Here is a 27,545-nt window from a genome sequence, read left to right as displayed (position 1 = left end):
CGGACCCGGGCACGTGCTTGGACGTCCCCAGGGATTGAGGATTAGAACATCCCGTGATCTTTTTAAAATAACTGGATTTTTTAAAAGCTAATCACCACGTTGTCTCTTCTCACGTTAAATCAGAAGATTGATCGCTTTTGATGTCTCTAAGTGTAAAGGTAAGGTCATTGTCTGTGGACTAGACAGACCGCCAGACTGCCAGCATTCCCCTTAGTCGCGGCCTTGTCGCGCAGAAGTTTGTGTACCCTGGTGCCCAGATGGATTTGAAGGGTAGAGTGGTTCTTAACCTTGAAGGGGTCATGGACCCCTTTGAGCATCTCAGCTCCCCCTTCTTCCCCCCCACCCCAAATTATACAGGCACAGACAAAATCTTACATACAGAGTTCAGCAGTTCACAAATCTGCTAAAGCCTATCTATGAACTTCAGTGGAACACCCCTCCCTCTTGTTATTTGCCACATGATACTCTATACTTCTTCAAATCTTCATGACGTAAATTACATGGTTTATAATTGGTTGGTTCATTTCTTATTTGGTTTCTGCTAGAAAGTAAGCTCTAAAAGGGGAAGGCCTGTTATGTTTTGCTTACTTTTCTTTCCCAGGTTCATGAGTGCCTTGCAAGTCGTTGGTACATTATAAGTATTTTTTAAATGAAGTAATTAAAAAATGAAAACCCCTTGCAGTAATTGGTTGAAGCTTCTGTGTTCTGATACAGGAAAGTAGTATTTATGAATCTGGATACTTGAAGGAAATAGGCTGCAGAATGACTTACAGGTGAGAGAAAGAGAATAGGAAACCAGTAATAACGTTACTGACATCTTTTCTCCTTTGGAGAAAGGAATACCTACCAGTGTTGAAATGTTCCCTCCTGTACTCCATTCTCCACCCCTATCTTCCCCTAAATCTAGTCTTCCTTATTCCTTATCTCAAAGACTGACATCTCCCACCAACTACTCACCTAGCCAGAAACTAGGTGTTGATCCTGGCTTCCTGGGTCCACTCTCTTCTCATTCCAGTCAGCTACCCACTCACTTCTCTTCCTATCCTGGTGAATCCATCACCCCTCATCTGGATCCTTGCAAGACATCTCTTGCAGCCTCTTGTTTGTTTTGTTTTGTTTAATTTCTTTTTTTTTAACTTTAATTTTTATTTTATATTGGAGTATAGTTGATTTACAATATTGTGTCACAGCCTCTTGATGGAAGTTTGAGTCTCCATCTTTTCCTAATTCTCCCTGACCCCAGGCCATCCTTCACATTGGCTGCCAGAATGGGCTAACTATATCACAAATCTAATCGTGCCACTTACTTTCTTACGTTCTTCAGGGCTCTTTTACCTTGGCATAAAAGGTCCTTAATAACTGGGCTCTGACCCCTTTTCTTGCTCCATTCCCAACACTTAAGTCCCTGCAGCCAGGGACTAACTCTTGCCTAGAGTGTACATCATTCTCTTAACTCAGCATAGTTTTTTTCCCATTATTTCCTCTCCTAGGAATGCTGCAGTTCAGATGCTACTTCCAATGAAAAGCTCCCTGCCACCTGATGCACCTTCCTTTCCCTCCCCTTCCCCTGCACCCACTCTGTGCATGCCTGTATGAGGGCATTGAACACAGGGTGTTCTGCTGGGCACCTTTCCATAATCCCCTAGTAGATTTTACTGAGTTCAAACACCAATCCCCTACTAGAGAGGAATCTGACAAGTGGGTGTCTCACCATCTGGCTTCCCAGCGGAAAATTCAGTCCTGATTTTGCCTAATCCCTTTCTTCCCGAACTCCTTCCCTTGGCATCTGGAACATCACCATTCTTTTATTTTCCTTTTTTCCTAACCACTGATCCTCTCTTTGACAGTTTTTTTCTTCTACCAAATGGTTTCTAATCATACTATAGTTTTTTCAAAATATAGGTTATGTGGGACTTCCCTGGTGGTACAGAGGTTGAGACTCTGTGCTCCCAATGCAGGGGGCCCGGGTTCAATGCCTGGTCAGGGAACTAGATCCCACATGCATGCTGCAACTAAGAGTTTGCATGCTGCAACAAAGACCCAGCACAACCAAATAAATATTAAAAAAAAGAAATAATAATGAATAAAATTAAAAAATATATATATATAGGTTATATAGACACATCCTCCCCAGCAGATATACATTTTTTAAGTTTCCCAGGTGATTCTAATGATCAGCCAGGCTTGGAACCAGCTCTTCCTTCTCAGTCCTTACAGATCGAGAGTTCCTTGTTGCTTGGTCAAAGGCCCTCTGCCCTCCTCAGTTTATACTTTCCCCAGACATTTCACCAACTCATGGGGCCTCAGGTACCATCTAAATGCAGATCAGGGACTTCCCTGGTGGCGCAGTGGTTAAGAATACACCTGCCAATGCAGGGGACACAGGTTCAACCCCTGGTCCGGGAAGATCCCACATGCCGTGGAGCAACTAAGCCCACACACCACAACTACTGAGCCTGTGCTCTAGAGCCCGCAAGCCACAACTACTGAGCCCGTGCACTCTAGGGCCCACGTGCCGCAACTACTGAGCCCACCTGCTGCAACTTCTGAAGCCCGCGTGCCAAGAGCCCATGCTCCGCAACAAAAGAAGCCACCGTAATGAGAAGCCTGCACACCGCAACGAAGAGTAGCCCCCCCTCGCCACAACTAGAGAAAGCCTGTGCGCAGCAACGAAGACCCGAGGCAGCCAAAAATTTTAAAAAAAAATATATATATATATATATAAATGCAGATCGCTTTCAGATTTGCATCTCTTATCTGGATCTTTCTCCAAAGATGCATAGCCAGATATAAAATTCCCTGCCTAGATGTAAATTCAGATGCTTATCACACTCAGCATCTCACACTCAGCTTGGCAAAAACAATTCATCCTCCTCCTTGCTCCTCCAAACACACCCCTTCAGCACTTCCTATCTCAGCAAATGCCACCATTATTCACCAGTTGTTCAAACTAGAAACCTGGGTGTCATCCTTGACTCCTCCCCTTCGGTCACCTCCGCGCTATAACCCCACTCCAGCCACCATCATCTCCCTTTAGGACTCCTACGTTGCCTTTTTATCTTTCTGGTTCACCTCTGGTCCCTCCAACCCACTTCCCACATACAATTCCATATGACCTCTTCAACAATACAGATGTGCAATGTTTCGATCGTATCCTCTACTTGAAACCCTTCAGTGGCTTTCCATGTTCCCTAGAATGAAGTCCAACGTCCACAACATGGATTCACAGGCCTTCAGAGAGCTACCCACCTCTCCAACCTTGCCTCTCACCCAGCTCTTTGCACTCCAGTCCAGTTTTCACTTTTGTCAGTTCCACCAACCAGCTGTGTTCCCTCCTCCTTCAGGGCCTTTACCCATGTTGCTACTGCTTCTCCCTGGAAGCTGCTTTTCTCCCCAAACCACCCTCCTGGGGTCTCATTTATTTCCACCCACTTTTCCTATCTTGGCTGACATGCTATTATTTTAGCCTTCCCCATCCCTCTGGTTTGGTTAAAACTCCTGTTCCGTGCTCCCATCACTCTTAGTCATCTGCTATCAATTAAGCAGTTGTAGAATGCCCAGTCCCGAGGATAGAGACGAGGACAAACAAAACAGTATACTCCCTGCTCTCAGGAAGCCCCCAGTCTAGCAGGGGAAGAGAGACAATAGATTTGTCTTTTCTGCTGGACAGAAACTCCCTGTGGGCAGTTGCCAGAGTCCTCAAGGATTGAGTGGCAGAGCAGCAACAGATGATTAGCAACGACGAGGGTGAGAGAAACGCGGGAGCACATCCACTCAAGGAGGAGAAGCTTTGGGCTGGGGAGAAACGTGTTCCACATCCACCTTGGTGGCACCATCACTGCACACCGGGGGCACAGGCAGGGACTCCACGTGCACTGCCTCAGGTGTGGCTCACGTGCTTCCGTATCTATTGCTGGAGATAAATTAACAGCATGGGTCCACATACACAAGGATTTTTTTCAATAAATACATACTACAGTACAATACAATCCTTGGCTGGTTGAATCTACGGATGTGGAACCGTGCATCTGGAGGGCTGACTAAAGTTATACGCAGATTTTCAGTTTTATGTGGGTGGGCCCCCAACCCCCATGTGGTTCAAGGGTCAACTCTAATGTGGTTGTTAAGCTACCCCATCTCACCTGAGATGTAAAGCATCTACTCAATTGTCTCATCAATTTCAGGAAAAGTAGTGGGTATTGGGATCATGCTATTGGATGGAAGACACACTGCCCCCTTCTCTTGATAACTTGTGCGAAGTACGATGGGCGTTGCTCACTGTATGAACAGTGGCTGCTCCAGTTGGTATGGGACTCCTTGATGATGTAAAGTAACATTGAAGCTGCAGTCGAGACCCTTAGAATCCCCAACCCACAGCCGCCACGAGAGGAGCCGAGCGTGCAGTGCCTGTTCCGTGTGGATGTGCAGGCCGAATTAGCCCCACTGCAACCAGAAGCTGATGGAGCCCCTCAGAGATGATCACAATCTTGTCTGGATTTGTTCTTTGGACATCACCTCTCAGGAACCTTCTCTGATCTCAGTTCCCACCTTTAAACCAAGTGCGATGTCCCGCAAGGAGGCGCTCCCAGCGGCCTGATTCCTCCATCACAGGACACGTTATGTCATGCGGATTGTAGGCTCACTTGGACAGAGGCAGTTTCTTCATCCCTGTTTTCCCGAGCCTTGCAGACCCTAGTGATGGTTGCGGAGGGCCTTATTGTTTAGACGATCCTTGTCTAGGAGAGAACTCAGGCCAGAGAGGGGTGGGGAGGGGCCCTGGTTCACATAGTTGTTTGCTAATTTTTCACCTGACAGCTGCATGGAAATATTTAAAGGGGGGAAAGCGAGAAATTGAAAATAGGCCTGACGCTAACATTTGCAGAGTCCAGGGCAAGAATACAAATGGAGGCCTACTTACCACGTGTCTTGCTATTTAAAGCACAAATCAAGCTAATGAACTGTAAAATAAAATACCTTCTACCCTTCTGTCTCAGCAAACATACCTTCACAACTCAGAAGACCAGAGCTCAATTTAGAATTCTCAGATTCCGTGGAGTTCTGCTGCAGACGTGGTGGCATGGGGACAGCCATGCCAGCGCCAGGCCCCCTCCCTTTCAGCCCTTGCTGCACCGGGCATCATGAGGCTACACGTGTGCACATGTGTGGAAACCTGCCCATCTTCTCCCTGACCCTCACAAACAGCCGCCTCTCTACCATGCCTGGGCCTGGGGCTGTACACGTGGAACCCAGGGACAAGGCCCACAGAGGCCATCTGGGGCCATTTGGGCAGGAGGTCCTGGGGTGCCCAGTATCCAGAGCACGTTCAGGAAGGGGGGGTGGCGAGAACCAGGGTGGACGTGTGTCCCTCCCTCCACTGGGAGCAGAAAGGCATGGACAGGAGAGGGCCCTCTTGTGCAGGCCAGGGACTTGCCTGCTACTGCGGGCTGAGTCCTGAGAAGGCCTCGGTGAGGAGCATGAGTGAGGGGCAGGCCGCTGCTGCCCCCGCAGCTAGGGGGTCGGGGGAAAGACAGGCAAAGGCGGGTCCAGGTGGAGAGCCACATTCAGATGATGTGGCAGGAAGTTAACGCGACTTCCATCCTTTAGCCAGGGTTTCTCCGGGAAGGGGAGGTGACATCTTCTGCTCGGTGGCGGGTGGGGGCCAGAGGCTTGGGGAAGGGTCATAGGAAAGTTTGGAAAAGGCAACGTTCAATAGTATCATGAGAAAGGACAGATAAGGAAACTTTCAGAAGAAACTGGCCGCGCCACAGGCCTGCTGTGGCTGCCACGTACCCGTGGGCAGGCTGCACACAGCTCAACTCCAGATGCACCTTTTACATCGACGACAACGTGATGGCGACCCCTCGAGTCGGGCAGTGAGTCAGGCATTGCACCTCCCGCGCAGTCACACCTGGCGGCTCCAGGCTCACGCAATCTCCTCTCTGAATTTTGACCTCAACAGTTAATATTGCTTTGCAGAGTCTGAATGAGAGAAAATAGTTTTAAGGGCCCCTATGCTTCCTGGAATTACTCCTTAAAGCCATGCCTATTCTATAAACACTAATTTAACATTACAGATGTGGCCCCCAAACGCTGACAAAGTTCTCCCCGAATAGTGGGGTGCCTCCCTTTAATTCTGAGAGCCAGGATCATGCTCCCGGGATGGTGTTTTCCTCATCCTTGTTGCCCCTGTAAGCCCCCTCTGAGCACTGGTCCTTCTCTTGTCTCTTGAGGCCCCACCCATTACTTAAAATGAATTATTATTTTAACATTTACTCTTTGTGCATATTATAGAGAAAGAAAACAATTGTAATTACTATAATTCTGCCATCTCTGAGGTTCCCTCCCTATTTTGCTCTCTGCAAACCTCAAATTTGCTAATCCCCAGGCTGTGACAACACCTCCCTTCTTGAACTGTCAGCCTGCTTCAATTTTTCCCCTGTATCATTGTTCCTAATTCTGCCGCTACGTTGTTGAGTTTTGTTTGCTTTCATTCACACGTGACATTTTTTTTTCTGTCAGCTGTACTTGTACTTTGAGATAGTAGTGGAGACAGTCAGTCCAAAAGCTTTGGGGACAGTTGGTTGTGGAATAAAACAGTGATGATATGGAGACTCGGGGATGTTCATTTTCTAAGCCTGCAAAGAAATCCTCAAAAGGCTCTAAGGAGCTGAGACCTCCTCTCAGGGGCCTTTTGTTCTACGTCTTCACAAGACATTGCTGCTCCTGTCCCAAGGCAGGTGAACCAACCAGCCCAGGTCCCAGAATGTGCCCAGCCCTGGGGACAGGGGCAGGGCCAGAAAAGCGCATGGCCGGCGGAGGGAGGGAAACCCATTCCAGGCAAAGGAATAGCATCGGCCACCTTCCTCATCGGTGGACCACTGGGGAGGCCCAGAGGCCTGTAGGGCACAGAAGCCTCCACCCCAGCCTTGTCCAAGGAAGCCTGGCTTGCTGATGAGGCTTCCACCTGCCATTGTTTAGAAGAGCAAGAAATGGAATGTGTGATGGCGCTCACAATTTTTTAGAAAACTATACATTCTATAAAATCTCAAACTACTTATGATGCCCTATGACCGGTCTCGTTATCTTTTCTTTTTAACTCTTACTGGGGCACCCTTGAATGTTGAATGGATTCTGACCAAGTCCAGCTGCCCTGGCCTCCATCTCACTTCTCTCAGGGCTCCTGGACGCCCTCACCCCACAACCCCCAGCTCTGCCACGGCTGCTCTGAGCCCATCCCTGGACCTGTGTGCAGAATGGCTCCTGGCCTCTTGCCTTAGCCCGTGTTCACCTCTGCAATTCTCTGATCCTGTTGTGGAGCAATTTCTGAAATGATCTATTTGGTTCTCCACCTTCTACACTAAGGATCTGAACTTTTTATAAGGATTGGGACTCGTCAGTATGAATTGAACATCTGAACATTTGTACTCTTCTCTAAGACAAGGAACTTCTCGTGAATTGTAGCTGATGTATAAGGCATTTTCCCTGTACTAAATGGCCCTGACCAATATGCACTTGGAGTTCTTGCCTTCTGATTTTCATTTCTGCCATTAAAGTGTTGGCTTTAGACTTCTCTCCTAGCACATCCATGCACTTAGCAGATTTTCTGTTTTTGATATGCTGTGGACTAAAGTGACAGATCCCCAAAGGTGTTAGAAGTATGTCTGAAATCATCACAGATGCCCGTGAGTGAGGCCTTGGTTGAGCATTCAGGGACCAGGGCCATGTGCTTCAATGTATGGACTTTGATTTAGTTTGGTGAATCAAAGACCTTTTTTCTTTTTTTTAATCTTATAAATTCTTTTGGCTTCATCTCTAAAATGGGTTAACCAATCTTGTTTACCTGGGTTTTCAGAGATTTTTAGAAAATAAACATTTTTATTAAAGCATAACTCACATAAGATAGTACACAAATCATAAGTGTACAGTGAGATGAATTTTTACAGAGTAAACACCTGGTAATCCTTCAAGAAATAGAACATCATCAGTGCCTCTAAAGTCGCCTGTTCTATGCCCATTGCCAATCCCCTGTACTCCCCACTACTCAAAGATTCATCTTCGAGTCATGTAGCCATGCTTCATTTTCATTGCTGTGTAGTTTTCCATTGTGAGAATACACTACAATGTATCCATTCCTCTGCTGGACATTTAAGTGGTTTCCAGGATTTTGGGGTTCTGTTGGATTACACTGCTATGAACATTGTACATATCTTTTGATGCACTCATGTACACATTTCTGTCATTAATCCCAAGAATGGAATTGCTGGATCATAGGCTATGGCTTAATAAATCCTGCCAATAGTTGTGGCAAGAGATTGTACCAATTTACCTTCCCACCAGCAGCAAATAAGAGTTCCAATTACTCCAAATGATCAAGGAACTTTTCATTGAACTTTATAATGAATTACTGTGTTTGCCAAATAAATGCCCCTAGTAGGAAGCAGTGGAGTGTGGCAGAAATCATGCTAAAGGGAAACCTCATGTGAAGCGTGAAATCGTTCTGGACCATGAAGTCCTCATTTCTGAAGCAGAGCTGATCTCTAAGACCGCTTTCATCTTTAACACTCTTGGCTCCTTTTGTGATTCTCATAAGAAGTGCTTCATTCGTCATGTACTTTCTGGTGTCTCCCTGTGCCAGGCCCAGGACCAGCTCTGGGTGGACGCTAAACGACAGATGTATACATGTGGGCCATCGATGCCCGGCTTCAAGTGCAGAGGTTAAACTGGAGCAAGGACGCTGACCGCTGAAGGGTTTAGGAAAGGCGGGTGGCAAATGAGCAAGAGACATTTGCAAGAAGAGTTCTTGGGCCCAGAGTGGTGTTATTTTGTTCCAGGCAGCACGGCTGAGCTACCAGAACAAACGGTCCGAGTCCAAAATGAGCCAAGGACGAGGCAATGCTTGGGCCACTGTGAGCGAGTCACCTCACTGCTTGGCAACACGCACCAACCTCCTCTATGCCCGGGCAAGGCAGGTGGCTGCCATCACCTCGGTCAGCCTCCTGCCTTTGACGCTCCACTACATCAAAGTCTGAGCTCGGTCTTTGGGTGGATGGAGCCTGCGGCTGTACTCAGGCCTGAGCTGCAAGAGAGACTTGGAGAAGGAGGACCTGGCATTTTCAGTTTCTGTAGAGGGAAGGGGCCCCCAAACTCAGGAAGGGGTTTGGATATTGGACCGCTAGAACTATCGTTACTGATGATAACAAGAGCTGAAGCAATTATCAGTTGTCATCCTTCCTGGGTTTTTTAAAAAAGATCACAGCCAAAGAGGATTAAAACACTCTTTTATTCCTCATTGTTTTCTACAGGTAAAGCTCCCAGGATCCACACCTTAGATCCATGCCACAACTGTCACATGTTCAGAAGTGACACAGCTTCTCAAAACCATGCAAGGTATGCAGGAGGACTGGCCGAGCTGAGTGGTGGACGGATCAAGGCCCTGCAGCTCCCCGCTGTTGGAAGCAGCTGTCTCACAGGGCAAGTGTTTGTTCCCAGCTCTGGAGCCCAGTGGTTCATGATTCCTCAATTAAAGGTTTGTCTCCTTCACTCAAAGACCTGATGGGGCGCTCATTCTAAGAGCGATGGAAATCTGCTTCCTCCCACCTGCCCAGATGCGCAGCTGCGCACTGACAAATGCACACGTGCCGTAAACGCGCCAGTGTCGCCCTCCTTAGCCCCCGGCCCTCCTGGCCACTCCCCTGTGGCTGGGCAGCCCGGCTGGCTTTTGTATCACTGAGTCCTCCTCACCCGACCAGTTATGGGCGGTGAAACAGACACATCTATCCTTCCTCTCCGCATCCTCACCTTTGCCCTTCATGGGGCTTCCTCTGGCTAAGTTGCCTCATCCTCTCCTGAGGTCTCTCCCCCCGGCCCCTGCTACAGGGCAGGCAGGCAGTCAACTCAGTCTGAGAGGAGGGGACTCGGTGCAGACGAACACGACCTAAAATATCTCATGGGCAGGAGCCCAGCCCTCGCCCTCCCCACGCTCCTGGTGAGTCACTTTAGGCACTGCCTTCGTCCTGGGGCTCTTTTAAAAAGCAGATGCTCCCAGAAGAGGTCAAGTGTTGAGTCACCACCCTTGGTGTCCCACTGTGGCTTATTTTCATCAGATCACTTTCCTCTGAATTAGGAGGAGCCTCTAGGGGTGGAGGGAGCTTCTGAAGGTCAGCAAAGGGGGCCGAGCAGTAAGGAGGAGACCTGCTAACAGGTCTGATCCAGGGCTCCGGAGTCCCCATCCCTTCCTCCCACTGGCCGCCATGCCCCACCCCACCCCCACCTCCCAGGAGAAAAAGAGGCACAGCTCCAGCTGGCTGCCCCAGAGCCTGCTCCTGTCTGGGCCCACACCTCCAGCCCCAGCCCTTCCTACTCTACACTTTGCTCCTCAAATCCCAAACCCTCACACCTACCAGCCTGCATTCTTAGCAGATCACATAGTTCCCCTTGCTACTCAGCATGAATGTAGCAAAACCGATGTGGGAATGGCCCTTTGCATTTTACACATATGCTTATTCCATTTAGTCTTCACAACAAATCTGCAGTGGGTGGCTATTATGCCCATCCCATCACTTAGGAACCTGAAGCTCTAAGAGAATTAAAAATAAAATGAAATAATATCCAAAGGCAGAGGGAGGGGAGGGAGGGGACGTTTTAAGGTCTCACAGCTACATAGTGGCCAAGCTGGTTTGAGTCAACAACTTATCAGATGTCTGGTCGTGTGCTGGAGGACATCAGAGGCATTCCTGGAGGACCCGGTCCCTCTTCCAGTGCCAGGTCTGAGCCACTCAAAGCTTTGATCCTTCTTTCTTGCTTATTGCACTGGCCAGAATCTCCAGTGCAATGTTGAACAGAAGGGATGAGAACAGACACCCTTGTCTTTTTCCTGATCACAGGGGGAAAGCGTTCATCTTTGATCATTAGGTTTGATGTTAGCTGTGGGGTTTTCATAGCTGCCATTTATCAGTTGAGGAAGTTGTCTTCCACTCCTAGTTCGCTGAGAGTTTTTAATCAGGAACAGAAGTAGGATTTTGTTAAATGCTTGTTCTGCATCTACTGAGGTCATCATATAGTTTTTCTTTTTAGTCTGTTAATATGAGGAATTAGATTGGGTACTTTTTGAACGTTAAACCAATCTTGAATTCCTGGGTGAAATCCCACTTGGTTAGGATGTGTTATCCTTTTAGTATATCATCGGATTTGATTTGCTAAAATTTTGTTAAGAATTTTTGCCTCTGTGTTCATAATTCGTCTGTAGTTTCTTTTCTTGTCATTTCTTTGTTTGGTTTTGGTATTAGGGTAACACTGGCCTCATAGATTGGGTTTAGAGGTATTCCCTCCTCTTCAATTTTCTACAAGACTTTGTGTATTATTTATTCCATAAATGTTTTGTTGAGTTATCTGTGGCTGTTTTGATATTTTTTGGTTGTGATTTAAAAAAAAAAAAAAATCCAGAAAGTGTCAACATCAGGCAACCCCGATTGCTATTGTTGGCATCAGCATCCTCACCAGCAACAGATGGCGTCATTCTTGTTTATCATCCCCGACAGCTCCCAGGAGGAATGAAGCTGGCATCTGGATGATGCTTTAGTGGTACTTTATGGGGCTGAAGTCACCAAGAGCTTCTTTCTCATTTGACCCAAACATTTCAGAAACCAATGGCTTCTGAGAATTAGTACTAACTCTTCCAGACCCTGACGTCTTTTGCACTGTTCAGATTCTTTCCATCCTTCCAGGCTTAGCTGGCATCTCTTTTGACTTCCCTGAGAATCTGTCAACACCCCACCCGGGCCTGTCTCTGAATTCCTGTCACCCTGACAGCCAGAACTACCCAGTTAAGCTCTTTGTGAAATTCTGCCTTGTGTTATTTTCTTGTTGATTCTTCTATATGTTTCTCTCTAACTAGATTATAAGTTACTTGTCTTATATTGCCTCCAACACCTGATGGAAGGTTGACTGATTTAGGGCTAGTCATCCTAGCATATGGCATATGAATTTCTAACTTCACGATGTCTGCTCATTCAGCAGTGGTTCTGCTAGGAAACAAATATGAGGCAGAGTATCTTTTCGTAAACAACTTTGTCTCATAAATGACTGCATATGTTCTATGTCAGTTCTGCGTATCTCCTAAACATTACTCGGTTTTCCTATTGGCAAAATGGCGGGCCTGAGTTTTTTTTCTTAATGAAAACTCTAGAAGCATGGATGACAAGTTAGTGTCTCAATATCGGAAGCATTTCTGCCTACATTTCATTGCACTCTCCCATGAGGTGGAAAGAGCAAGTCTCACGCTCATATTTTAAGAGGCCTGTCTTTCCAGCCCTGGCCCTGTCCTGCCTCCTCTGAACTTGGCCTCACCACTCACTCCCTGAGCCCCACACCCATGTGCTGTTCTGTGCCCCAGGCCTCACGCTGTGCACTTGGCCTGGAAATCCACCGGGGTCTAATTCAAATATATCCTCAAGGGAATACTATCCGCTCCCACCCCCAAGCAGAATTAATGACTCAAGTGTAAATGTCTAAAAACCACCTTTTTATCTGCTTCATCACATTCTATTTTTTAAAATCTTTAGAACTCATTAATCAAATTCATTAATAAAATATGCCTTCATTTCAAAAATAAATAGTGAGGTTGATAGTCATTTCCATCATTGGAGAGTTTGTCAGTATTTCCAAGGGCAGTGAGCGTTGATTCTGATGGCCCAAACCCAAGCTATTAGCAATTGTTAAAATAAACACGTTTACTACCAAAACCCAGGACGTCTCTAAGTGCCGTCTTGTCTCGCTGTTTTCCAGTTCGGCGTTTTTCTGATCCTTGTTTCCCCCTGGGTATAGTCTCAAGTGGCTCTTTGTATCTGCTTGTGGTTCTGCCTTGGCCCAGGGCTCCTGGCTATTTGTTTACTCTTCCCTTTTCTTGCCTTTCTTTGTTGCCTCCCTAATTCTTTTATTGTTGTCATAACTTGGGCTGGCTGGACATTAGGTCCCAGCAGGTCTTGGCAATCAGGGGTCAAAAATGACAGTGACTCTCAGAAACTCTCTTAGCCACAGAGCCCAGCCCTAGTGAGGGTGTTGGGACAGGCACCACATTTTCACTTCTTGCCTCAGAGAAATGCAGCACAACAACCTGTCTGCATAGTTATTCCCTTCCTACCTAATCCCTGGAGACCAGCTGTCAGCCTAAGACTGAGTAACACACAGCAGGTGCCTTGGACCCCTGGATCCTGAGTGTCAGAGCCACTTAGCTCACACACACCCCCAGGCCCAGTGGGTGCCAGATCACAGTGTTGATTAACTGACATTATGTTCATATGAATTTTATGTGATTATATTTTTGTTCCTATTAGATTGAAATTTAGTTTGAGTTAAAATAACACTTTAGCCTTAAAAGTCCCATGTTGCATTTTTGCAACTCTTCAGCTTACCAGCCACTCAGGTTATTTTTTAGTTTTTCTTTAAGTGTTAACCCCTTTATATGTTACATCCCAAATATGTGTATCTAAAATTGAAAAACACACCTTCCTCTGACAGATGATCTTCCAGGTCTCTCTTCTGCTCTTCTTCCTCCTGCTTTCTGCCCGGGCGGCTGACCCAGATCAAGGGCAGATCAAGGGCTCTCTAGCCCTCTGCTGCCCAGGTGGGTTTAGCCAACTGGGAACCAGAGCAGGAGATGGGTGGGGGAGAGGGACGTAGGGTATTTATTCCCCTAGCTCCCTCAGGGCAAGGTCACAGCCCTCAACTGGAGGACCCAGGTCCTCTCAAGGAAGACTTCTCTGTGAAGCTTTCTCCTTCTGTAGCAGCCCCCGGAGCTGCACTCTCCCTTCTGGTTTCCTGACACCCAACCGCGCCTCTCTAAATTCTTCCTTTATTGAATCCTTCATGAGTTTTCCTAACTCGTGGGCCATTGATTTCCTGCTGATAGATTTCAAAAAGTGTTTGCAATCCTCATTCAGAGGTAATGGCACGTTGACAATGTCAAACCACATTTGGGTGCAGACACCTAGACATCTCATAACAAAGGAGAGCAACTGACTCAAATGGGAGCCTGGGTGAGAAACCCTTTGATTTCACTCAAGGCAGTTGCATCTCAAATACAGCATTTCTTAAATGCAACCGTCCTGTAATGACCATAAAACTCAGTGTTCTATTACTGGAAATCCTATGTTGGGACTGATTAATGGCTTTGATTGCAAAATTACAGGGAAATGAGTAAATACCATAAAAGTTGTTTCGAAACGTGTTTTAAATCACCCCTGGAATTTGGAATCATGTCAATCTTAAACTCTTCCCTGCTTCTCCGTGTAGGGAGAAGTCAGGTTGCGGTTTTATGCCACCAGTATAAGCAACTCCATTCCCCTCTGCTCAGCCGGTTGATGAAGTTTAGGGAAGGCCGGGGTTCAGCCTGAGAACCCAACCTGCAAGTCCCCAGGTGTTCTATGTCCTGAGGACCTCCCGCATGCCAGGCCCTGCGCCCAGCATGTCACGTGCAGCGTCCCATCCATCCTCAGCTCAGTCCTGTGATGGGGCTGCTGGTTGAGGGTAGGGGATAGTGGCCATTGGACCAGTTCATCCGCATCACACTGAGGTGCTATTAAATAAGTAACTTTTAGATTAAGAAGCAGGACGGCCATGATTTAGGATGTGTCTGCTTGTGACCGAGGCGAGCGTGTTTCTGAGGATCATACCTTTTCCTCTTTCCAGCTGTGGACTCATCCAGGGCAGGGATGCTTTCTGACTTTCTTATTTTTATTTTTTGATGGTTCGCTTGTTTTTATCCTAAGTCCTTATCACAGGCAGGTGGTGGGTGCCTGGTTTTAATGAATGGATGAAAGACTGAATGGATCAACAAATCCACTCATTAAAAGCAATGACTGTGATTAATGGTGAAGATGACCACAAAAAATAGATGTTTGAAAGGATGGGTGAGGGGTGGCATGAGGAATAAGATAACCTGATAAATTGTTACCTTTTTTTTTAAAGCTGAGTTTTTAAAATTTATTTATTTATTTATTTTTTTGGCTGTGTTGGGTCTTCGCTTCTGTGCGAGGGCTTTCTCTAGTTGTGGCAAGCAGGGGCCACTCTTCATCGCGGTGCACGGGCCTCTCACCATCGCGGCCTCTCTTGTTGCGGAGCACAGGCTCCAGTCGTGCAGGCTCAGTAGTTGTGGCTCACAGGCCCAGTTGCTCCGCGGCATGTGGGATCTTCCCAGACCAGGGCTCGAACCCGTGTCCCCTGCATTGGCAGGCAGACTCTCAACCACTGCGCCACCAGGGAAGCCCTAAATTGTTACCTTCTATTTTTTTTCTCTCACTAACTCAAGTCTGCAAAGAAAAGTCATTTGATTTTTTTAGTGATAAATTAGTTGCTGACTCCTGGTCCCAGATCCTCCTGGCTGGTGGAGAACATGAGCTATCCATGTTGAATGTCCTTGTCCCATGTTACACAGCAGCAGGGTATGTGTGGTGGGGGAGAACCAGTTCTTGTCCTCTGTCCCCAAATGGCCTCTTCAGGACCTGGGTTCTTTTGCAGCATCTGTTCCGGGGTGCCTCGGGGAGTGGGCATCTGGGTCGTGGCAGCCTGTGGTCCTGTTTCCCAAGCGGGGTCATATGCTCTACAGCCTGTGGTCCTGTTTCCCAAGCGGGGTCATATGCTCTAGGCCTCCAGGATCCAGGCTGTGAGTGGACATGAGCCAGGCCCACTGGGCCAAGCTCTAAAGAGCATGGGGTTGACGACAAACTGGAGTGACATTCAAGTTGTTCACAGCACCATGCTAAACAAGACATCTCTCTCTACAACTAAGTCTGGCTTGTGGCCTCCAGTTGCCAGCTTTTTCTCTGGAGGAAAGATTCAAGCCCTGCACAGACTAGTTCCCTCTGTAATTCTCCTAAGGACGTATTTAGGGCACAGCCTCATCTCCAGAGGATGCCAAGCATTTCAGTACAGCTCCCTCTGCCTTCAGGCCTCCACAGAGTGCCGTGCGTGCATCTCTCCTGCCTTCCCTTCCACACATTCACATCCTCAAGGGCAACGCCATAGAACCGCCTAGAGAGGTGAACTGGCCGTACGCCTTCAGCCCCATGTCCAGATGAAAGAGAAGGACAGACATTCAAATGGGAGAGTCTACTGAAAGAGAAGAATTGTCAGTGACCAGAGAGGGAAGTGGCCTTTGCTTGCTCCGGAGCAGACTGAGAGCTGGAGGAGGGAGAGTGAAGAGACAGCCCATTCTCCTTTCTCCCTGTGATGCTGGGATGTCGGCCCTGAGCAGAGAGATTAAGGATTAGATGGGGGAGAGGGGTTGGCATTTTAAATTAAGTGGCCTTAGATGTCTATCACCCTCCAAGTAAAAGTAAGCTTGAGATGTCAAGAAGTCAGGAATGGAAATTCAACTAAATATGTTTAAAGACAGAGAAAGAAGGTAAAGTAAAGCCATTTCCTGCTTATGTCCTAGCAGGTTCAGCTACTAAATAGATCAACTTCCTCCAGCCCCAGGAGACACTGTCTACCCTGGGGAAAAGCCTTCTCATTTTGTGTTTATTCTAGACAATCTGGGTCTGACCTGTGAACACAGACCTTTGGAAGACAGAGTTAGTCTGACTTAGAGGTTACTCTACTCGCCTGCCCACTGCATCCTTCCCAAAGGGAATGAGGACAGGGCCAGCCCCAGTTCAGACGAGAAGCTGGGAAGAGGGAAAATATAGGAAGCAAAAAATGTGTAGAGATTACTCTCAAAAAACCTTAGCCCAGACGCACCGGTCAAAAGCAAAAAAATACTCAGAGATCAGGGAGGACAAGAGGGCTGCTTGAGCAAGGAGGCATCCTTGGCTTCCTGAAATCCTTAAGGGGCGGGGATCCGATGGCTCCTTCAGCTCCTGCACGCCCTCGGCCTGTGGACCAGCCAGGGAATCTCTCTCTCAGGGACCTCGGTTTTCCCCACTGTCAAAATAGACACCAAAAGCTGGTTCCAGTGACCTCACCAAGTGGCATGAAGTCAAATGCAATTTCATGGCCTTACATGAAGGAGGAACTCTGAAAACTGCACAATGCCACCCTGAACCCAAAATATCCCCTGTTGTCACCATTGCCAATTACTGAGGCCATAATGGAGACTGGTTACCTCTGTAATTCTCCGAAGGATGTATTTAGGGCATTCTTGCTTTGTAACTGTCTTTGGGATTTTGCGGTACAGTATTCTACTAATTTTAAATATGCATAGTCTCAGCTTACAAACAAGTTGTGTTCCAAAAGTAGATTTGCACGTTGGTTAGTTGGCTCTCAGAATTCAGTTTCACATGAAAACTGTGCTAAAACAAAATCTATGATTCATGTGCAGTCAAGCTAGTAGAAAACAATACTGTTACAATGCGGTAATGAAGCCAAATGGAAAAATATTATATTAAAATTGACCAAGTAAATGGTACACTGACTAGCTTAAATCCAGGTGCTTTAAAATTCTCCACTAATGCTTGAATGCTGCAGTTTCCTGTACCCTGAAGCCTTGTGCTGGGCATAAAGCAGACAAGGAGGGGATGTGGAAAATTGTGATGGAATTCCTGGCAAGTCAGAGCAACCCACACGTTTCTCCTCTAGAACTTCCCGGAGCTAGGCTTCCTCCACCGTCTGTGTCCACCGACCACTTCCTGGCTCCACCCCACCCTTAACACGCCTCCCTATCTTCCTCTAGCAAGGATGAGAGCCACACACAAGGTGTTACGATTTAGGGGGCGGAGGGGTTGACGTTTCTACTTTTAAATTTACTAAGATACTTTAACTGCAAAAAAGGAAAGTAGCAGGTCCTCAATTGCCAGGTTCTAACCCAGAGGAACAGAGCATTAAATCAAGCATGGAGCGACTCTACTGTGTTACTGCACAGGCCACACATTCATGACGCCGGCCCTGAACGTGGCATCCACCTGCTGGACAACCTTGACCCTCCTGGGTCATGTCCCATTTCCTGTCCAGATATCCCAGGTGCCTTCGTTTAGCCTCCCTCCATTGTGTGGAGCATGCCAAGGGCCCCTAAGAAAGGCACCTCTGGGTCCTGGCCTCAGAGACGCCCTCTGTCTCCAGGGCCCTACAACTATTTGGCTAAGCAGACAGTCTCTAAACCAGCACGCACTTTCCATCTCACACTGTGCCTGCACAAAACCTCCTCTATGACAAATTTTCAAAAATAGGAACACAGTGCCCGGGGACAAAGGCAACAGACATGGCTGCAGGGGTCACACCGGGTTCTTCCTGTTTCAGCATCTGCTTGTTCACTGGTCTACACTTCGGCATGCTGGCTGCACCCAGGCCTTGCTTTAGGTTTTCAGCCAACATGAAGCCCCAGTGTGATGGGTAATTTTATGTGTCAACTTGACTGGGCCACGGGATGCCCAGATATTTGGTCAAACATGATTCTGAGTGTGTCTGTAAGGGTGTATCTGGATGAGATTCACATTGGAATCCGCAGGCTAAGTGACGCAGAGGGCTCCCCCCAGTATGGGTGGGCATCGTCCAATCAGTCGAAGGCCTGAATAGAACAAAAAGGCTGACCCTCTCATGACTAAGGGAAAAAAACACACCCTGCCTGATTCCCTTGAGCTGGGACATCGGTCTCCTGCCTTTGGACTCAAACTGAAACGTTGGCTCTTCTTGGGTATGGAAACTGCTTGCTTTGGGACTGGAGCTTCCACCACCAGCTCTCCTGGGTCTCCAGCTATTGACTGCAGACTGTGGGACTTAGCCTCCATAATCTCACAGCGAATTCCTTATAATAAATTTCTACTATCTGTCTATCTACCTACCTACCTATGTATCAATCTTAAAAAAGCCTTTGTTTTATATGTATTTATATTTGTACATCTATCTATCTCTCTATCTATCTCTCTATCTATCTATCTATCTATCTATCTATCTATATATCCTATTTGTTCTGTTTCTCTGGAGAACTGTAACTAATGCACCCAGTCTATCCAAAAAAAGTGCAGTTAGGATTGAAAGTGCCCATAACGCTGAACAGGATGTCAGTGCCCTTCAACCAACGGCCCCCAGGAACACACCTGTGGGTGACCAGCATCACACTGAGGGAGAACATACACTGTGGGGAACTGTGGAGCGTCTCTGTAAGAGGGTGTTAGCAAGAACCTATTATAGAATTTGGGCTCTGGGGGTGATCGGGAAGGATCCAAGAAAGCAATGGATTGCACAAAAAAGTAAGGACAGAAAGTGAGACAATTCTATGTTTATCTCAACAAATACCTTCTCTCTGGGGAGGGCTAACTAGAGCAGGGATAAAGCTATGCTTGGTAAAGACGCCGCGGTCACTCATTTTAGCTGACGGGGGTGTTGTTTGGAAGTTTGTGGTGGCACGGTGACTTTGGTTTGCCCCTGCTTGGACAAAGGTAGGAAGTGGCCCTGTGTTGTCTCACTTTGTCGTGGTCTCAGAGTGGCCTTTTCTGATGTTGGTGTTCTGTGAGATTATTTGTGTCCCCCTACCCCATGTTCTCAGTCACTTCTGCTCCCACAGTTCTCCCCTCCCTTGCTCCAGCCTGCCCCTCCACCCAGAAGAGGGCTGAAAGCTTATCCAGAGAGGCAGATGGCTGGGTCTCCCCTATGCAGACAGAGGGTCTCTGGGACCTTCTGAGGGGAGTAGCCGCAATACACACAAGCTTTTCTCCTGCTTATTGTGACTCCCTTTCTAAAATCTTTCTACTCTGTATTATTACCAAAACCCAAGCACTGTGCTGAACACTTTACATACATTCACGAATTCGACCCTTAAAACAACCCTAGAAGGTAAGTATAGTATTGTTTTCATTTTGATGGTGGGGTAACCCAGGTACACATAGAGTAAAAAACAATAACAACAACAAAGCAAAACCTGACGACAAAGAACTACACTCCACCCACCACTAAAAAGTCCCTCTTGTGCTTGATCACATGGCATGATGTGCATCTATGCAGGATGACATAGACAAAAATCAGAGAACTTCCTTTCCATCTGCACACTATTTCCAGCGTAAAGTATCATTTCGCCCTGGACCAAAACCCTGCACTGCTCCCTACTGCCTAAAGAATTAAGCCCAAATGCCTTACATCAAGACCCAGGCCAGATTTGAGACCCTGTCTCGACTATTCCGGTGTCCTTAGTTTCCCCTTTCCCCTAAGTGAGCTTCCTGCTATGCCCACAGCCATACATTCTCTGCCCCCTGAACATGTCAAACACATTTCCACATCCATGCTACTCCCTCCAGCTGGAATATTCCCCGACCTCCATCCAATCTCAGTTCCATCTCTCCTTCCCAACTCAGATCTGTGTTCCTCTGTGCAGTTTTCCTGGCAGGTATCCTGTGCTATTTTATATTCTTATTTATGTTTTTATGTATCACCCTTGTTGTCCTAATAAGACCTATGGTAGATAGTTTGCAAAACAACCACAATAGTTTCTCCCCTGCCTAGATGTGTGTCCTTTTGCAGCATGACTTGCCCTGGCCACTTCTACCTTCAAGAGGCAGAGTCTATGTCTTCACTCTTTTGAGTCTGAGTTTGAATGTAAATATGACTTGTTTTGGCCATTGGAACATTAGATAATCCTCACCACCACGTAAGGAGCCTGGGCTAGCCAGCAAAGGATTAGAAAACACAAGGAGCAGAGATGGATCTTCCCAGCTGATCAACCAAAGCCAAGCTATCCTAGACCAACCAGCCTGCCAGATGTGTGAATGAGGCCATCCTAAATCATCCAGCCCCAGTTAAGCCATCCTGGACAGAAAAGCCATTCAAGCCAACCCAAGGAATTGTGAACAAACAATAGATGTTTGTTTTTACATGCCAGTACATTTTGAGATGGTTTGTTATGCAGCAAAAGCTAACAAATACAACATTATAAACTCCATCAGGTGCTGCGCTATGACCCACCTTACTTGAATTCTTGGAATTGAGCCTTGCACATGACAGTCAGTCTTCAATAAATGTTTGTTTTTGATGATAACAGCTTGAATAAAGAATGTTGAGGAATTCCCTGGCAGTCCAGGGGTTAGGACTCCATGCTTTCACTGCCAAGGGCCCAGGTTCAATCCCTGATCGGGGAACTAAGATCCCACAAGCTGCAAGGCATAGCCAAAACAAAAAAAAAGAATATTGAGAGCTGGAGTTTGAAGGAGGCCAGGCCTAGCCTTCAGAGAGGATGGAGATCTGGGGGTGCCTGGGAAAGCTGTTTCATGCTTAAAACCTGGACTGAGCCAACTGGGTGATATCAGTTACCTTAACTACCTTAACTCTGTGGAGTTTCTATCGTGAAATTCCCTTTTCTCACAGGACAACTTAGCTGTGCACTAACGTGGCCATCACATGCTGGATTCAGCTGATGGAGTAGCAGGAAGGGGTTACCTTTGGGAAGAGAGATGCAGCCTCTGGAGGTGAGCTCTCACATTTTGTCATTCCTTCCATTTATCAAGTGTTTACTGAACACCCACCATGTGCCTGGTGGTGGGCTGGGGACTAAGGAAATGAACAAGCCTGATCCCACCAGGTCCTCAAGGGGCTCTAGTCTGAAGCGTCAGAACACGTCTGACCATCTCCTGGCTCAAGTTCAACAAGAAGAGAGGTGAGTTAGAGAGCTCCTGTTCTAGGGCTCATTTTCCTGAACAAATGGACCGTTTTACTATTTTACCTCTTCCACTTGTGGAAATTTATAGACAATTTTCCAAGTCTTTAAGTTTATATTTTCTTAACCAAATTGAACTTTTCTTAAGAAAACAAGTAAAAATTAATTGTCCTTAATGGTATAATCATCTAACTCCAGATGTAACGAAACTCTGTGCAGCTGAGCCCAGGGTGCCACATACTCAACATCAAGACCTCAGACCGCGGTGGAGGCATGAAAGGCAATGACGCCTGGTGTCCTCCAAAGGTTCTGTGACACCCTGCCTGATGGGCAGGGCCTGCCCATGGCTCCTCAGATTGGTTATAGTAATCACACACCCAATCATGGACTACTGGGTATTGAGTGCTTATTATTTAAGTGCTAACAGTTTTAAACACTCTATTCTTTTCATTTCTCTCGGCAACCCCGTGAGATAGGAACTAGTATGATGTCTTTTTTTGCAGATGAGAAAACCAAAGCACTAAGAAGTTAAGTAACTCACCCAAGGTCACACAGCTAATACGTAGCAGAGCTGGGGCTTGACCTCAGTGTTCTCGTTTTTATCTTTTGTAAAGTTTGCACCACTTTAGACCTGGCCTGTTAATAGCATTGTTGGGAGAGTCTTTGGACTTCTTTCCTTTCCTTTCCTCCCACTCTAGAACTTCAGTGTCCCTGCAGCCTGGCACTTATTTATAGGTGGTAACTTGCCTTCTGCTGTTTTTGCTCTTAGAGGATTGGAAGTGCTTCTTACATAGTACTTTACTTCCAGTTTGGTTTATCTTTGAGCTTTAGCTCAAAGCAAATAAGAGAGCCTGACCTGTTCCCTCCAGGCAGCTTCTGAATGAGAGCCTTCCAGAACTGTCAGCCAGCGCTTAGCTGACACCAGCCCAGCTCCAGGCTGCAAGTGACTTGGGGAGGCTCTGCGAGGCTCGCGGGCGCTCCTGTCCCAGCGCTGAGCGACAGGCCTGCAGACATGGCTGGGTGAGTGTGGCTGTCACTGGGTCCGAGAGGCAGGAAACGACCTCACCTGCCAGGCCAGCACCAGTCTTTTCTACTTTCAGTTATAGACATTTTGTAAAAAGAAGAAGAGAAAACCCTGTAGAGATGGCTCCCTACCTGGATGTGGTCCCCAGCCCCTCCCTTCCTTTCCTCCTCTCTGTCCTGAGCCACTTCCCTCCCTCCCTCTCCTCTCAGCCCAGCCCTTCCCTTCCTCCTCCTCTCCCATCCCCCTTCGCACACAAGATCTCCTCTCCCTTTCCTAAAGTCCAGCCTATAGGAACTTCCTCCTAATTCAGATCCGGTTTTCCAGCGTTACCATGGCAACCCGTGGCTACCGAGGCTTTTCAGCAAAGTCACTTCTCCCCTACATTTTTCATAGAAATCTGCATTCTACATCTTGCTCCTCCCCACTTGCCGTGTTTGAGCAAAACTCTAGCCCCAGGCTCTCCAACATCTTTAAATGTTTTTAAACAGCCATATCTCTTTTATATCAACTATGTTGATGTATTTTGAATAATTTAAGATATAATGTCATCAACTTAGTTAATTCCGAATACATCAGTACAATTTTCTCCATGGAGCGTACCTGGCTTACTTATTGAGGGGTGGACAAGTTGAATTTGTATTTATGCTGGGGCGTTGACAGGAGCTGAATTGTGAATACTGAGTAGGGAAGTGGCTCAGGTGGGACTGTTGGTGCCCCACAGGGAAGGTGGGAGCAAACCAGAAACCTGCCCCAAGGAAATTGTCCTGCCCACAAGTGTCAGTGAGAGCTTGTGAAAATAGGCACAAAACACCCAGAACTCAGCATCCTCTCCAAGCCCTGAGCAAAAAATCCTAAATCTGGTGCAAAGGGAAGAATATGCCCTCTGAAATTAGACAGAATTGAGTGTTATTCTCAATTCTGTTAATGAACTAGCTGTGCTTGGGCAGGTTCCTTACCCAAGAGATCCTCTCTGAATCTCAGTAGTATATCTTTCAAAGTTATTGGGAGAAATAAATGGGCTAATGCACGTAAAAGGGCCTAAAGTAGTTCTCGGCACACACTCGCTTAAGAGTAACTGCCATATTCCAGTTATTGTCATGAGCAAAGTTCTATGAGGCAGCATCGAGATTCAAGCTGAGCCCAAGAAGCAGATACCAAGGTTACCAAATAATCAGGCTGCACAGCTGGTAACCAAACCAGAAATCATGGTCTCAACACTCCAAAGTTCAGGATATAAGCAGGAATGAGACGCTAAGGCACCAAGTCTCATCAGACGCTGTTACAGGAGCAACATGCTAGCATCGTCAGGTGGAGACTGACCCAGCAAAGGAACCGTGCACTGGCTGCTCTCAGTGTTCTCTCCCCTCTCCATGGCCTACTGGAGATGTGCTGGAATGTGTGTTAGGCAGGCCAAGAGCTGGGAGCAGGACAGTGTAGGGAGAGAAAGCCAGGCCCCTACTGGGGCCCAGAAAAGAAGGTTGAGCACACACAGATGGGGACTTAACCTGAGCTAGTTCAGCAGGACCCGTGAGTGTGGGGTTGGTTCCAAGCCTTGAACCTTCAACTTGAAAAATATGTCATGCAGAAGATTCTGAAATTGAGTGCATAACAGGACGGTAAAGGAGACATTTCCTGGCATCCACAGCAGCAGGGGCCACATCAGCAGTGCTGTGCATACTAAGAGACTATACCTACAAAAGCAACCACTAGCTCAAGACCACTAGCTCTAGGATATATATAAGAGAAGATCAGGTAAAACTACTGGGGCCCCCTTCTTTGGAAGTTGTTTCCCAGGCAGAGGTAGCAGGGAGTGGGGCAGAGAATTTGGCCCATGTCTGCTCGAAGGTGGTGGGCTGCTGTTTGAGAAAAATCTAAAGGTGAGACATTATAATTAAAGCTTCTCCTGAGGGTGGAGGAAGAAGAGAAGCCAACTGCACTTTTCGAAGCAAAGGAACACGGGTCTCACCACGGGTCAGCCATGAGCTCCCTGAGAGGGAGCCAACTGCATAGTCTTGAACAGGACTCTGCCCAGAGGAGTGAGATAACCCAACAGAGGGTCTGTGTGGGGCCGACTTAGGAGCCAGGAAGGAGTCATAAGTAGCCAGCTGCAAGAAGCATAGTCCAGGACAGAAAACTGTGGTTAGAGGTGTCCTGGCAAACCCACAGAAGAGATCTATGAGGGGGAAAATTAGCATCTGAACATGAGTCACACACAGAAGGCACCAAACCAGATGACAGTAGTACAGATCTAGTCAGAACTTTTCTCTTCCCCTTATGTTCCTCTCTCCTTGAGCCAACCACGGAGAAGCTAGAGGCAGGATGGGGCAATAGAGGGCAACAAGATGGGGAGATAAGGAAGAAAAAACTGGTCATCCACACCTACCCTCGGCCACTGCATGTTTCCTAGCCAAGTATGGTCCTAACCAGGAGAGGAGCTTAATCCAGGTGAAGGATACATTTTTTTTTTTCTTTTCTCAGCTTTATTGAGGTATAATTGACGAAAATTGTATGCATTTAAGGGGTACAACGTGATGGTTTCATATAAATACACACTGTGAAGTGATCACCACAATCAAGCTAATTAGCATTACCTCACATAGTTACCATTTTTGGGTTTTGTTTTCTTTTCTTTTCATCCCCCTACCCCCCCACCCCAATCCCTTCTGGCAATCACCTTTTGTTCTCTGTATCCATGAGTCTATTTCTGTTTTGTTACATTTGTTCATTTCTTTTGTTTTTTGGCTTCCATATGTAAGTGAAGGCATACGGTCTTTCTCTTTCTTTGTCTGACTTACCTCACTTACCATAAGACCCTTTAGGTCCATCCATGTTGCCACAAAAGGCAAGATTTCATTCTTTTTTAGGGCTGAAAAGCTGTGTTATATTCTATTGTATATCTATCTCCTACCTACCTACCTACCTACCTATCTATCTATCTATCTATCTATCTATCTATCTATCTATCTATCTATCTATCTAATCTTCTTTATCCATTCATTTATCGATGAACACTTAAGTTGCTTCCATATCTTGGCTAGTGCTGCAATGAGCATATGAGTGCATGAATCTTTTAGAGTTAGTGTTTTTGTTTTCTTTGAAAAAATACCCAAAAGTGGAATTGCTGGATCATATGGTAGTTCTATTTTTAATTTTGGGGGGAAACGTCATACTGTTTTCCATAGTAGCTACACCAATTTACCCTCTCACCAACAGTACATGAGGGTCCCGTTTTCTCCATATCCTCACCATCTGTTGCCATTTGTGGTCTTTTTGATGATGGCCATTCCAATAGATGTGAGGTGATATCTCACTGTAGTTTTGGTTTGCATTTCCCTAATAATTAGTGATGTCGAGCATCTTCTCATGTGCCTGTTGGCCATCTGTATGTCTTCTCTGGGAAAATGTTTATTCAGGTCCTCTGCCCATTTTTTTTTTTCCCATGAGCAAATCTGTTTTATCCAGAGTAACTGAAAAGCACCACCAGCAGCAGCTCCTAGCCACCCCATGGGTGGATCCTGCAGATGCTCTGCTGCGCAGAAGGCACGGGACCCAAGTGCAATTCCATTGACACCAAGTTCTAGAACAGGTAAAACACACCTATGGCAGCCATAAAGTCAGCAGGTTTACACCTGGGAGTGGGGGTGGGGGGACGTGGTGGGAGTAGCTGGGAAAGGACACAAGGGGCTTCTGCAATGGGGAAGAACAGAGAAGGGGCTGAGAATGTTCTAGGTCTTGATCTGGACTCAGGTGCTGCGGAGGTGCACATGTGTAAAATTTCATGGACCAACACTGCTGTGCGTACTCAGGGTACGTATGCGCAACTCCAGTTTTTTGTTGTTGTTTCTTTTAAGGGAAACAATTGGATCTGGGAAGGTTGGCATCTTTTTAGCTAGGGAATGGTGGAGAATTCTCTCTTCTTGTCTGATAAAGTTGAGGAAGAAAACTGAAAGTCTTCTAGAGGTGATGTTTGGAGAGATGGGCGACTGAAATATAAGGGGTATTTCCCTGCCGGCAGCAGGATAATAAGTTGCCATCTTCCACCATCCGGGTCCCAAAGCTCGGAGAGATTTCCAAAGATTGTTTAATTGATTTTTCTCCTATTTACATGCAGATCATAGTGTCTGGGGCCCAGGAATTCAGACACGTGGCTTTGGGTCCACTCAGACCCATGAAAAATCCTGTCTGAAACTCGCACAAAGCCAGACACACACGTCTTCAGAAACACGCTGTTTCCTTTTTGTCTGGGGCTCCAGGGAGCGGGTGCAACGAGCAGGGCCTCAGACACGCTCCCATCTGCAGAGTCCCAGGGATCCCGTCCCTCTGTTCTGCTGGACTGCAATCCAGCTGGCATTCACAGTGTGATCCCCAAAAGGGCCAAACCCCATCACCACCACCGCCTTCCTGGGCTGCTCCATGGAGGGCTCAGGCTGCACCTCTGACCCACTCCTGTCTGGACTCCTCTGCCCATTTTTTAATCGAATTGTTTGTTTTTGATGTTGAGCTGTATGAGTTCTCAGTATATTTTGGATAATAACTCCTTATCAGATATATCATTTGCAAATATCTTCTCCCATTCAGTAAGCAACGTTTTCATTTTGCTGATAGTTTCCTTCCCTGTGCAAAAGCCTTTTAGTCTGATGTAGTCCCACTGGTGTATTTTTGTTTTTGTTTCCCTTGCCTAAGGAGACATATCCAACAAGATATTGCTAAGACCGTGGTTAAAGAGTGTTCTGCCTATGTTTTCTTCTAAGAGTTTTATGGTATCAAGTCTTACATTTAGCCTTTAATCCATTTTGAGTTTCTTTTTGTATATGGAGTGAGAAAGTAGTCCAACTTGGTTCTTTTGCCTGCAGCTGTTCAGCTTTCCCAGCATCAATTATTGAAGAGATTGTCTTTTCCCCATCAATTATTCTTGCCTCCTTCATCATAGATTAATTGCCCATGTAAGTG

General features: G+C 46.7%; 1 long non-coding RNA gene across 1 annotated transcript; it reads left to right on the top strand.

Moving 5' to 3' along the window:
• The first annotated feature begins 71 nt into the window (after positions 1-71).
• LOC309639214 lies at positions 72-26,051 on the top strand. The gene is made up of 5 exons (XR_014251520.1): positions 72-158; positions 9,303-9,526; positions 21,283-21,383; positions 21,497-21,571; positions 21,770-26,051. It is a non-coding gene; the product is annotated as an uncharacterized lncRNA (long non-coding RNA).
• The last annotated feature ends 1,494 nt before the right edge of the window (positions 26,052-27,545 follow it).

The sequence above is a fragment of the Balaenoptera physalus genome, assembly GCF_965194825.1.
Source record: "Balaenoptera physalus genome assembly, chromosome: 12".
Lineage (NCBI taxonomy): Eukaryota > Metazoa > Chordata > Mammalia > Artiodactyla > Balaenopteridae > Balaenoptera > Balaenoptera physalus.
Note: the sequence above shows the minus strand (reverse complement) of the source record. Positions and strands in the feature narration are given on the sequence as shown.